Source organism: Taurulus bubalis, assembly GCF_910589615.1.
Source record: "Taurulus bubalis genome assembly, chromosome: 12".
In the NCBI taxonomy this organism is placed as follows: Eukaryota; Metazoa; Chordata; class Actinopteri; order Perciformes; family Cottidae; genus Taurulus; species Taurulus bubalis.
The window spans coordinates 27,150,236-27,165,008 of record NC_136600.1 but is presented as its reverse complement, the minus strand read 5'-3'; positions in this window follow the sequence as shown (position 1 = coordinate 27,165,008).

The window sequence follows — 14,773 nt, the reverse complement described above, 5'->3', positions numbered from 1 at the left end:
ACTTTATTAATGTTACTTTATTAATGTTACTTTATTATTATTACTTTATTATTATGACTTTATTATTGTTACTTTATTAATGTTACTTTATTAATGTTACTTTATTATTGTTGCTTTATTGTTGTTACTTTATTAATGTTACTTTATTAATGTTACTTTATTATTATTACTTTATTAATGTTACTTTATTAATGTTACTTTATTATTATTACTTTATTAATGTTACTTTATTAATGTTACTTTATTAATGTTCCTTTATTATTGATAATAAATTAATTAATAAAGTAACAACAATAAAGTAACATTAATACTTTATTGTTGTTACTTTATTAATGTTACTTTATTAATGTTACTTTATTATTATTACTTTATTAATGTTCCTTTATTAATGTTACTTTATTAATGTTCCTTTATTATTGTTCCTTTATTAATGTTACTTTATTAATGTTACTTTATTAATGTTACTTTATTATTATGACTTTATTATTGTTACTTTATTAATGTTACTTTATTAATGTTACTTTATTATTGTTACTTTATTAATGTTACTTTATTAATGTTACTTTATTAATGTTACTTTATTGTTGTTACTTTATTAATGTTACTTTATTAATGTTACTTTATTAATGTTACTTTATTATTGTTGCTTTATTGTTGTTACTTTATTAATGTTACTTTATTAATGTTACTTTATTATTATTACTTTATTAATGTTACTTTATTAATGTTACTTTATTATTATTACTTTATTAATGTTACTTTATTAATGTTACTTTATTAATGTTCCTTTATTATTGATAATAAATTAATTAATAAAGTAACAACAATAAAGTAACATTAATACTTTATTGTTGTTACTTTATTAATGTTACTTTATTAATGTTACTTTATTATTATTACTTTATTAATGTTCCTTTATTAATGTTACTTTATTAATGTTCCTTTATTATTGTTCCTTTATTAATGTTACTTTATTAATGTTACTTTATTAATGTTACTTTATTATTATGACTTTATTATTGTTACTTTATTAATGTTACTTTATTAATGTTACTTTATTATTGTTACTTTATTAATGTTACTTTATTAATGTTACTTTATTAATGTTACTTTATTATTGTTACTTTATTGTTGTTACTTTATTAATGTTACTTTATTATTATTACTTTATTAATGTTACTTTATTATTGTTACTTTATCGTTGTTACTTTATTAATGTTACTTTATTATTGTTACTTTATTAATGTTGCTTTATTATTGTTACTTTATCGTTGTTACTTTATTAATGTTCCTTTATTAATGTTCCTTTATTAATGTTCCTTTATTAATGTTCTGCTCTCAGACTGGCAGAACGTGTTCCTGCAGGTTCTGCTCTCAGTATGGGTCCTGTGCTGCTGCTCCTGCTGCTGGCTGCAGAGAACTCTGGTAACATGAACATTAATATTAATATTAACATTAAACATGAACATGAACATGAACAATAACATAAACATTAATATTAACATGAATATGAACATTAATATTACAATGAACATTTATACATTCATATTAACATAAATATTAAACATGAACATTATACATTAATATTAACATAAATATTAAGATTAACATGAACATTAAACATTAACAGTACCTTACTGTAACAGAGTATTTTCACTGTGTTAGTACTTTACAGAGTATTTTCACTGTGTTAGTACTTTACAGAGTATTTCACTGTGTGGCATTAGTACTTTACAGAGTATTTTCACTGTGTTAGTACTTTACAGAGTATTTGACTGTGTGGCATTAGTACTTTACAGAGTATTTCACAGTGTGTCATTAGTACTTTACAGAGTATTTCACTGTGTGGCATTAGTACTTTACAGAGTATTTCACAGTGTGTCATTAGTACTTTACAGAGTATTTGACTGTGTGGCATTAGTACTTTACAGAGTATTTTCACTGTGTTAGTACTTTACAGAGTATTTCACAGTGTGTCATTAGTACTTTACAGAGTATTTCACTGTGTGGCATTAGTACTTTACAGAGTATTTGACTGTGTGGCATTAGTACTTTACAGAGTATTTCACAGTGTGTCATTAGTACTTTACAGAGTATTTCACTGTGTGGCATTAGTACTTTACAGAGTATTTTCAAGGTGTGGCATTAGTACTTTACAGAGTATTTCACTGTGTGGCATTAGTACTTTACAGAGTATTTCACTGTGTGTCATTAGTACTTTACAGAGTATTTCACTGTGTGGCACTAGTACTTTACAGAGTATTTCACTGTGTGGCATTAGTACTTTACAGAGTATTTTCAAGGTGTGGCATTAGTACTTTACAGAGTATTTCACTGTGTGTCATTAGTACTTTACAGAGTATTTCACTGTGTGGCATTAGTACTTTACAGAGTATTTCACTGTGTGTCATTAGTACTTTACAGAGTATTTCACTGTGTGTCATTAGTACTTTACAGAGTATTTCACTGTGTGTCATTAGTACTTTACAGAGTATTTCACTGTGTGGCATTAGTACTTTACAGAGTATTTCACTGTGTGTCATTAGTACTTTACAGAGTATTTCACTGTGTGGCATTAGTACTTTACAGAGTATTTCACTGTGTGTCATTAGTACTTTACAGAGTATTTCACTGTGTGTCATTAGTACTTTACAGAGTATTTCACTGTGTGGCATTAGTACTTTACAGGGTATTTTCAAGGTGTGGCATTAGTACTTTACAGAGTATTTTCAAGGCGTGGCATTAGTACTTTATAGAGTATTTCACTGTGTGGCATTAGTACTTTACAGAGTATTTCACTGTGTGGCATTAGTACTTTACAGAGTATTTCACTGTGTGGTATTAGTACTTTACAGAGTATTTCACTGTGTGATATTAGTACTTGACAGAGTATTTCACTGTGTGGTATTAGTACTTGACAGAGTATTTCACTGTGTGGTATTAGTACTTGACAGAGTATTTACTGCCTGCTTGTCTGTACGTTCATGTTCATCATCATGAGGATAATGAGTTAATTTAGTGGATTCATAGAAACTACAGATGGGCAGTGTCAACAGGAAGTACTGGGTATTGCTATTGATCACTTAAAGGATGAGCAGTGCTAACAGGAAGTACTGGGTATTGCTTTTGATCCCTGAGCCGGTGGCCAGGAGGCGGATCCTTCCTGCATGACCTGCTGACCGATGCAAAGGAGCTTCACTGTTTGCATGTATTTGTTTGTCTGATCCACAGCCGCTCCACCTGAAAGCACCGGCCTGAACTTCCTTGTTGCTTTCCCGGAGAACATCGCCTACTATTACCCGGTTCTGCCCCAGAACATGGTCCAGGTCACGGCCTTGTATGATGACACTCAGGTCGACATTAAATATTATATCGACTCCTCTTATACCAGCTCTTCTTATGCCGGCTCCCCTACCGCCTCCTCATCAATGGATCTGAGTGAAGGAGAGTCCCAGAACTACACACTACGTGGAACAATGGAAACACGTCAGACATATGACATAAAAGGCTTTTCTGACAAAGTTGTCCATATTGAGAGCAATAAGCCCATCACGGTCCACGCCATCAACCTGAAACTAAGCAGCATGCAGACGGCTCTGGTTCTACCCACCAACCAACTGGCCACAGAGTACCTCATCCCGCCGGTACCCAAGATCCTGGGAACCACTTTCCCTGCAGACAATGCCACGTCAGAGGTAACCGAGAGAGCTCCATTCAGACTTCTCATCGTCAATGGGGAAAATGAACAGAACTCTGTAACTGTGAAAGGTACAGAGGAGAAGACATTTTCACTTGAATCCAACCAGATGAAAAGAATCTGGTTGAAAGAAGTAAATAACATCCGATCTGTGACAGCCAGCTTGCCGGTGGCGGTTCTCTTTGGTCACCCTTGCGCTGTCCAGGGCGTCTGCACCTGTGGGCAGCTGTACGCCGCGCTGCCGCCAGCCAAAGAAGAGACGCAGAAGTTCTACATCCCACCGGCTCTGGCCGAAGGGTGGGTACTTGTGTCAGAGGAAGCAGGCACCAGGATAGAGGACTTCGACCCAGACTCTCCGCTGGTGGAGACAGCCAGCACCGCCCTCTTCTACCGTCCGGGCCTCCTCCTGCCGCTGATCCCGGAGACGGACTTTGCTGCCTGCTATGTGGTTCACAGCATCCACGACACGAATAACTCTGTTTATGTTGTGGTGCACAAGGACTTCAGGGATGGGCTTCATGTTGGAAGTCGTTTGGTGGCATATGACACATGGCAGGATCTGAAAGGGACCGATTATGTCTCCACAACTGTTGATCTGGAGTCGGGCAAGAGCGTCGTCTGGCACGCCTCCTCCAAAATGGCCGTCTATTTCATGGGAAGAAACAACAGTTCTTGGTTTGGGAACCCAGCCGCCATCATCAGTACAAGCCCAGGTATGAGCCGCACATTTACAGTCCGACCTCCAGCTTCAAGCTGAGGTTTACCGAGCCGTGACACACTCCTGCAACTAAGGGGTGTGTCCACTTTGAGACTCCAACGTGTTTCACCTCGAAGCTTTTTAGCTTCTTAGCAGTAAACCTAGCGAGTGCCTGTCACCAAGCTTTGGACTGGAGTTGCTGAGTTGCTAGAGTTGCTGGAGTTGCTGGAGTTGCTGGGGCGTAAACTCCCCCACAGCCAATAAACATCAGGATAGAGCGGCCAACGATAGCATAGCACTGCTAACGATAGCATAACACTGCCAACGATAGCATAACACTCTGATAGCATCCACAGCACCAACTGTGTGATATTTAAAAAAAAGGTATATATATTATATTTTTATATCTTTTTTTTAAAGAATATATAAAAGCATAATTAACCTCATTTGATTCATTTTGCGTTATACCTCACCTGAGTGGCCCAGACTTTTTGTATATTTTTCTGTTTGTCGGTGAAAAAGGTTTGGACACCCTGATGTAGAGGAACCCTGTCCAGGTTGCTAAGCTATGATGCTAAGCTACAGACTGATGCACAGTGACGGCAGTGGTGTCTTATCGAACGGGCCTTCTCATTCCAGTTTGTCTCTGTTGTGTTTCGTCTGAACTCCACAATAGATTTCAGGGGCTGCGTCTTGTCTCCGGAGGTCGTAAAGATTGGAGAAGTGGCAGTCGGCTGGCGAGAATCAGTGAAGTAGTAGGTGAAAACAGGAAGTAGGTGTGGACAGAACGTAGGTGAAGACCGGATGTAGGTGAAAACAGGAAGTAGGTGAAAACAGGAAGTAGGTGTGGACAGGACACAGGTGAAAACAGGAAGTAGGTGTGGACAGGAAGTGGATGTGGACAGGACGTAGGTGTGGACAGGAAGTAGGTGTGGACAGGACGTAGGTGGAAACAGGAAGTAGGTGTGAACAGGACGTAGGTGAAAACAGGAAGTAGGTGAAAACAGGAAGTAGGTGTGAACAGGACATAGGTGAAAACAGGAAGTAGGTGAAAACAGGAAGTAGGTGTGGACAGGACACAGGTGAAAACAGGAAGTAGGTGAAAACAAGAAGTGGATGTGGACAGGACGTAGGTGTGGACAGGAAATAGGTGTGGACAGGACGTAGGTGAAAACAGGAAGTAGATGTGGACAGGACGTAGATGTGGACAGGACGTAGGTGAAAACAGGAAGTAGATGTGGACAGGACGTAGATGTGGACAGGACGTAGGTGAAAACAGGAAGTAGGTGTGGACAGGACGTAGGTGAAAACAGGAAGTAGATGTGGACAGGAAGTAGGTGAAAACAGGAAGTAGGTGTGTCATGTAGAGTTCTTTCGTCCGCTCATATTTAAAAGGGGAAACTAAATAACCGGTTAAAATGTAATCAAAGTAGTTGTTTGTGCTTTCAGGTGTGAAAAGTCCGTCAGCCGTCCTCTGAAACTTTGATGTGTCACATTTGTAAGTTTTGAACCTCCTGCATGTCCTTCAATGAACAGACGTCTCGTGCGTTTATCGCTGGTATCTGAAGGTCATTTCTCTCACCTTCAGTCTGCATTCAGGACTGGAGAAAGAAGCCAGATGTTCTGAAGCTGCTACATTGTGTCGAGACGTGTGACCTTAAAACCTTTAAGAACCTTTCAGGGTTCAAGCTAAACAACTAAAATACATCTGAGTGAACCAAAGAGACGAAAGTTCAGTGAAACCAAGACGAGGAAGAGGAGGAGGAAGAGGCAGCTTAATCATGACGGTTACGTTTTTGACTTGTTTTGTAGCTTTAGATCATTAATAAACATGTAGATATTAACATTTTGAGGTAATAAATCCTGGTTTGAATATATATATAAATATAAGAGTTCATGTAGAAGATAACTCAGAATGTATTGTTTAGACATCAGCTGATCGATGTCTCTTTGACTCCTCCCCCTTCATACAGTTTGATATCTGAGATAAATAAACCTGTTTCTGTTTGAATGAACTCAATGTAATCTCTGATTGTTCCAATAAATATTATAATGTTTGAAACTGTTGTTTTGTATTTATACCAGTGGTCTTCCGTGGATTTTCTACCTTTAGTGCCGTCTGGGTCATAGTCTCCATCAGCTGTTTAACAGCTAACAGGGACAAATAATTATAATACTTGTAGTGTATTTGTGAAAAACAATTAAAAGATAAAATAGCTTTAACTTTGATTCTGTTTAGGCCAGCAGAAAAGGCTTACAGGCCCTGACGGCCACCACTGATTTATATATTTACAATATTATACACTGTAGTATTTATATGTGTACTGACATGTCATTGTCTAAGTAAAACACTCGGTACTCGTGTGACCATATAAGGTGCAGTCTGCGTCCATCTTTATTATGATCTGAACTGTGACCTGGATGACATTATCAACAAGCGACACGTCCTTGAACTGGAAGTCAAGATACTGTCAGGCGTGGACTGAAAGGAGGACCCAGATGCAGGGGATATCCGTACAGGCGCACTTTATTATTTCCTTAGGTCCTCTTCGACGAGTGAAAAGACCATTAGGCTGTGAACACAACTTTCTTACAAAAACCTCAAACATAAAACGCTCCCGAAGGAGGGAAGAAAAACAACTTACGCACAAAAACTGTCGGGAAAACTCTAACTAGGACTGTGGACGCTGGCTTTGGTGCATGGGCAAGGAAAAACACTTTGGCACAGGACAGAGGGAAGACGCAGACTATAAACACATGAGGGCAATGGGGAACAGGTGGAACTACTCAGGAATCAGGGGAGACAATCAGACCAGTGACACATGAGGAAGGGCAAGTGACCAGAAACGAGAGGAGAGTCAGGCTTCAAAATAAAAACAGGAAGTTACGAGACAAAAACCCCAAGACAAGACAGCCCTCACCGCGGTGTGACAGTACCCCCCCCCCCCCTCTAGGGCCGACTCCTGACGGCCCAGGCTGGTCAGGGTGGTCCCTATGGAAGTCTGTGATGAGGGTAGGGTTGACAACGTAGCGAGACGGGACCCACTGCCTCTCCTCAGGACCATATCCTACCCATTCCACTAAATACTGTTTACCTCGGCCCCGGTTGCGAACCGCCAGCAACTGCTTGACCTTGTACACCGGACCGCCTTCTATCACTTCTGGGGGCGGTGGAGGGGCAGCGGCTGGAACCATCGGACTCTCCTTGGCGGCTTGACCCGGCTTACGTGGAAGGTGGGGTGAACACGGAGGGATCGGGACAGGCGAAGTCGAACTGCTGCAGGGCCGATGAGCTTGGTGATGGGGAACGGACCCACGAACCGCGGCGCGAGCTTCTTGGACGCGACTTTAAGGTGTAGATCCCTGGCGGAGAGCCACACTCTGTCCTGGCTGGTAGGCGAAGGCGGGTCGTCTCTTGCGGTCCGCAGTCTTCTTGACTCGGTCCCCTTGGCGAATCAATACCTGCGTGGCAGCTGCCCAGATGCGGTGGCAGCGGCGAACCATGGCATGGGCGGAGGGTACAGACACCTCTGGCTCGTTGTCTGCGAAAACAGGGGGCTGGTAACCAAACACACAGTTGAACGGCGACATACCTGTGGCCGAGGTGGGCAGTAGGTTGTGGGCATACTCGACCCAGACCAGGTGTTTGCTCTATGTCGAGGGATTCTGATACACCAGACACCGGAGGCCAGTTTCCAGTTGCTGGTTGAGACGTTCGGTCTGGCCGTTGGCCTCTGGGTGATAACCCGAGGTCAGGCTGGCCTAAGCTCCGATGAGCCGGCAGAACTCCCTCCAGAACCGGGAGACGAACTGGGGACCCCGGTCCGAGACAATGTCTTTGGGAAATCCACGAACCTTAAAAATATTGATCATCATGATCTCCGCCGTTTCTTTGGCGGAGGGCAGTTTTGGCAGAGCGATGAATCTAGCCATCTTGGAGAATCTGTCCACCACTGTGAGGACAGTGGTGTTACCTTGAGAGGCCGGAAGCCCCGTGACGAAATCCACTGAGATATCGGACCACGGTCTGGAGGGGATGGGAAGTGGCTGCAAGAGGCCCATGCGTGACCCGGAGGACGTCTTGTTTCGAGCACAGACCGAACATGCCTCTACGTACTCCAGACCTCCGGCTCCATGGAGGGCCACCAGAACCTCCGGGCGATAGCGAACATCGTTCTTCGAACTCCTGGATGGCAGGAAAGCAGTGAGGTGTGGGCCCAGTGGATCACCTGTGGGCGCAAATCAACCGTGACAAACAAGCGATTCTCTGGGCACCCACTAGGTGACAGAGTCACATGGTCTTGGTGTGTATGCAGGTCAGGGGAGTAAATAAGTATGTCATCCAGATAGACATACACAAAATGGTCAATAAAGTCTCATAGCACATCATTAATCATGGCCTGGAACACGGCAGGAGCATTTGTGAGGCCAAAAGGAATGACTTTGTACTCATAATGCCCACTAGGGGTATTAAACCCGGTCTTCCATTCGTCACCTTCTCTTATCCGCACCAAGTGATAGGCATTGCGAAGATCCAACTTGGTGAAGATCTTGGCCTGTTGGAGCTGGTCAAACACAGATGACAAAAGAGGAAGTGGGTAGCGGTTCTTTATAGTTATGTCATTGAGTGAGCTGTAGTCAATGCAAGTTCTGAGGGAGCCATCCTTCTTGCCCACAAAGAAGAAACCAGCTCCAGCCGGCGATGACGAGGGGCGAATCAGCCCCGCTTTAAAGGGAGGTTTCAATGTACTCCCGCATGGCCCCCCTCTCTGGCCCAGAAACCGCATAGAGGCGGCCTTTGGGGATGGTTGAACCTGGAATCAGCTCAATGGCACAGTCATAGGGTCGGTGTGGAGGGAGTGAGTACCTGTGTCCTGTGTGTATGCGTGAAAGCATTTCAGCTGAGTGAGTGAGGCACCATGATTTTTTCACCTTTAAGCAGGGCCCCATTAGTCGCTGATATCTCGTCTCGATGATTCCAATACTCAGCGACAGCAGACGGACATCGTTTGTTTGACTCGGGCCATCCTGCTTGGATAACTTGTCTCAACATTGAGAGTTGCTCATCTTGTGCTGTGGCGGCTTTGATTTCTGCCATTTTGCGATCACTCACTGGTGCACTGCTGATCACCGTATGGATTTGTAAATCCATGCCTTCACTTAAAGAGTTATCATTACACTCAATCGGCTTTCTGGATAGCGTGTCTGCGACCGGGATTTGTTTCCCAGGCTTGTGTGTAATGGTAATGTCGTACCTTTGTAGTTGCAGTATCATGCGCTGTATGCGTGGCGGTGCTGCTGCCAAGGGTTTCCGCATGATCGACTCCAGCGGTTTGTGGTCTGACGCGACCATCACCTGTCGTCCGTACAGATATTGATGAAAGCGTCTGCATCCAAAGAGCACTGCGTACAGCTCCTTTTCAATTTGAGCGTAATCTTATTCAGTGTCTTGGATGCATATGCGACTGGTTTCTCTCCCTGAAGCCAAACTGCTCCTAAGTCGCATTTTGAAGCGTCGACCTGTAGCTTCACCTCTTTCGTGTGGTCGAAGTATGTGAGCACTGGGCCGGGCTCTTGTGTTAGTACGTTTGATGGAATGCAACGTCTTGGTTTGAGTCCCACATGAACTCTGTTCTCTTTCAGCAGTTGTCTGAGCGGCAACTGTCTCTGAAAGTCTGGGTGCAAACTTGGAGAGGTAGGTGACCATGCCCAGTGTGGTCTCCAGCTCTGCTTTGCTGCGTGGGGGAGTCATTTCTTTAATTTCTTTGACCTTGTTGGGGTCGGGCTTGATGCCTTCTCTTGTCAGTTTATGTCCAAAATAGCTCACCTCAGTTACGCAGATGATGCTTTTCAAGGGCGTAGGTTTGGTCTCAGCATTGGTAGGGACCCCCTTTTTCCACCCCAAAAATCTCTAAACTAGAGAGTTTATAGTACCATATTACCCCACTAGAGAGGTTATAGTACCATATTACCCCACTAGAGAGGTTATAGTACTATATTACCCCACTAGAGAGGTTATAGTACTATATTACCCCACTAGAGAGCTTATAGTACCATATTACCCCACTAGAGAGCTTATAGTACCATATTACCCCACTAGAGAGTTCATAGTACCATATTACCCCACTAGAGAGCTTATAGTACCATATTACCCCACTAGAGCTCATAGTACCATATTACCCCACTAGAGAGCTCATAGTACCATATTACCCCACTAGAGAGCTCATAGTACCATATTACCCCACTAGAGAGCTCATAGTACCATATTACCCCACTAGAGAGCTTATAGTACCATATTACCCCACTGCTTATAGTACCATATTACCTCACTTCCTGTTGCCCTTTGACCCCCTTGTCCCCAGGGTTACGCCCTTCTCTTGAAGGGGCCCCGTGTATCCGGTTCTTTTAGTCCCCTACATGCCTCCCCCAGAATTCACCTAGTCCCCAAAAAACTTGGGGCCCGAATCAATCGACTCCGTGTCTCTGGGGCCGGAGGCAGGACCCCGCTGAAGGACCCCTCTGGTCTTGTCGTGAGTCAGTTCACATCAGAGCTTTGGACTGCAGGTGCAGGAAGCCTGGGGCTGAAGCTCCATGGCACAACGGCCTACCACCCGCAGGCTGATGGTTTATGGAGCGGTTCCATCGCTCTATGAAAGCTGCTCTCCGGGTCAGCCTCAGAGACAGCGGTTGGGTGGACCGGCTCCGTGGGTCATGCTGGGCCTGAGGACAGCCCCCAAGGACGACCTGCAGGCTTCATCTGCCGAGCTGGTTCATGGACAGCCGCTGTGGGTCCCGGGGGTGTCACGGTTTAGCGCCACACTTTTCCTTAAGTTATTTTCATCCTGTCTGCCTGTCTGTATTCTAACTGTCCTGTCATTTCAGATCCTGCTGCACGCCCCTTCATCAGTCACTCCCTCCTCGTCAGTCCTCATTTCTTGCACCTGGCCCATCCCTGTCTCACCTGTTGCACATCCCCTCATTAGTCTTCACTACTTAGGTCCCCTCACTTGCACTTGTCCCCTGCCAGATTGTCTTGTGTTTTTGAACCTAGCTCTCCAGCATTCCTTGTGTGTAACCTGTAGTTACCTGTTAAGTAAAAGAATCATATTCTGTACCTCTGCCTTCCTGAGTTGTGCTTTGGGGTCCTTGGGTTATCGGGCCGTTACATTACAATCTGGCCAATTATGGACCCAGCACAACCTTCTGCAGCAAGCCGGTTCGAGAGGATCGAGAATGCCCTCCAGCAGCACAAGGCGCAGATGGTCCGCTTCGCTGCGGAGACACGGCAGTCTGCAGCAGTCCAGGAGCAGGCGATGACGGCGATGACCGCCCAGATGCTACAACTGACGACGGTCCTGAACCAGCTGGCAGCCGCTGCGCCGTCTCCTGCCTCTCCACGTCCGGCCTCTCCACCTCCGGTCTCACCAGCGCCTGTGCCAACACACGAGCCTCGTGTGGGTACCCCGGAGCGCTACGCTGGAGAACCTGAGGGCTGCAACCCATACATCACAAACTGCTCCATCCTGTTCTCTCTGCAGCCCCACACCTTCGCCTCGGAGGAGGCTAAGGTAGCCTTCACCATCAACCACCTGACTGACAGAGCGCGACTGTGGGGTACCGCTGAATGGGTACCGCCGGCCTGCTCTTCGTTCCTGTTGTTTTCTGCAGAGCTTCGCAAGGTTTTCGGGGCAGTTTCCAAGGGCCCAGATCCAAGCGGGGGACTAGCGGAGCTGCGTCAGGGAGACCGGACTGTGGTAGATTATGCCTTGGAGTTTCGAACAAGAGCACGCCTTAGCGACTGGAACGAGGCAGCACAGTGACGTGGACACGTCATTACTGAAGGTAGACTTGTGTCCAGACAACACAACACAACAAAGCTGCTCTAGTGGAAACCAGAGCTCTTCTCCAGCAGAGCTTCCACATGAGGACAGTGTGAGACAGGATGCAGGATGTAGAGGAACAACAGCTTTACTGAAGACTTCTTCTCTCACTGTCTTTGTCTCTCAGCTCAAACAGAAGCTGAAGGACCAGGGGCTGAACGACGACATCAAGCTGAGCTGGAAGAAGCAGGCGGATGGAAAAGTCTTCCACAAGGAAGAGAAGAAGACCGGGAAGAAGGGAAGAGATGAGCTGTAATGTTCTTTCAATCCACTCTGGTCAGAGGCTTCCTTTCTCCTCTTCTTCCTCCTCTTCTTCTTCCTCTGCCTCTCAGTCAATGGTAGAAAGAACCAAAGTACCCAAGTACAGACCTTTGCTGTGAAGTACCCTGTTTCCATGTCATAGTCCTTTAGACTTTTACTCCACTACATTCATCTGTCAGCTGTAGTTTATAATCAGGGTTCCAATCAGGTTCTTCCTGAAGGGATGATGTTCTACTACTGACATGGTAATGAATAATAAAGATCCAATAACATGCTGTTTATTATATTATAGTCTCTAAAAGAGTTGATCATGAAGAACATTCTTCTTTAGTTTTTACATCATAATTCTGAATGTAGGTGTTTTATTTGTTGTATTTTTAAATTGTGATGATGCTTCTTTTGCTTCAATAAAACATTTTATTCAGCTTTCTGTTTCACAGCTCCAGTCTTAAGACACTTACGATCACATTTTAAACTCCACAAACATACAAAGCATATCAACGCGTTCGTCCGAGTCTTTCTTCTCTGTTGATTGTAATATGTTGGTGATTTGAACATGTTTTTGCCTCAGAAGCCAGGGTTTAACAGATGGTTTTGTAGTCAATCCACTCCCAATCTAAAGATCCAGTCTGCCCAATCACCATGGTAACCAGTGACCTGTGTCTATGACGCAATAGCTGCTCTCAAGTCCATCACAAATACAGAAATGACTCCTCAATGAAGCTCAATAACACATCTCACTACTGGTAATGTTAGCGTGTATATATAATGTACCTCAATAGTTTTAGATTCAAGAATCTTTGGGTGGTCGTGCGGAGAGAAGTCCAGAACTCGATGCGTTATAATATAACAGATTTAATCAAAAAGAAGATGAACAGCGACACAGTCTTCGATCGAGGGCCCTCTCGTTTCAGCAATCCACAGTCCACTCAGCATCCAACCTGCAAACAGTTTCTGTCTCATGCAATCAGGAAAGAACCCGCACAAAGGTTTTCACGATGTTAAATACTTTCCAGTCTCTGAGCCTGTGGCCTCTCATTCGCTCGTCCTCCAGCATGCACAACACCGTTCTGCAGCGTGCAGTTGGCTACTCGTTTCTCAGGAAGAGTCTTCCTCTCCACCGGCCACAAAGAACAAGGTCAGGTTATAAAAACAGTCCATACACCCGTAGCTTCTCTACTTCCGGTTATACAAAAGTTCTGACTCCACCTCCTGATCCACTTCAGAAAGTAGTCCCTCCTTAAAGGAACAGCTACACAGTCCTAACACATGCAGTATCCATCTTGCCTACTGCCCTCCATTTTAAATCCATTCACACCTGAACCATTTTACAGTCATAAAAAACAAACAGTGACCTTCTTTTGTTTACCAATACACATCCTTCATAATATTCTTCATAATATTACTTATTAATCATCATGTCCGTCTTATGCATTGTGCATTGTCCTCATGGTCTTTTTCATGGTCTTCCTCATGATCCTCATGGTCTTCCTGTGTGTGTAGATGACGTGGTTTCTTGAATATACCTTTATTAGATGTATGGATATCTAGATGACATGGCTTCTTGAATATACCTTTATTAGATGTATGAGGAGGTACAGGAACACCTGGAACTCGTCGTATCGCATCGAGCTTTGATCCTCCAGAAGTACAGCTTTCCTTGGTCTGGTCTCTCCTGGACCTCCCTTGGTCCTGGTTGCAGAGCTTCACTTTGTCAGGACTATTGAAGATAATAATCTGAATAATTGCCAGCAACAATAATGTTGTCACAACGGGCAATATCCAGGTCATCAGAAACGATCAAGATCCACGTATCGTAGGAAAAGTCATTAGTGTGACTATTACTATTGTTCATTTGAGTTTTTTCACAAGTTCATTCAAAGCATATGTATATAAATATACATATATTATATATTATCATATATATATTTATATACATGTATATATTGGACCTGTTCAGTGTGGACACCTGGTCCTCAGGTGAGACCTCTTTAGCTCTGGAAAAAGAACAGCAGACGTCACACTGAGCAGCGACCTCTCACCCTGCAATCCTCTCGTCCAATCGGAGGGCTCCACGGCCCGATGGCCGCCTCCCTGAGTGGCGTTCGAGGACCCCTGGTTCCACCGGGACGGGCCGACGAGGAGGAAGGTGGGCCGGCCTCCTCCTCGCAGGTGACTCAGCAGGTCTGCAGGTTTATAAGGAACCTGCGACGCTCAGTTCGTCACCACAGATGAACG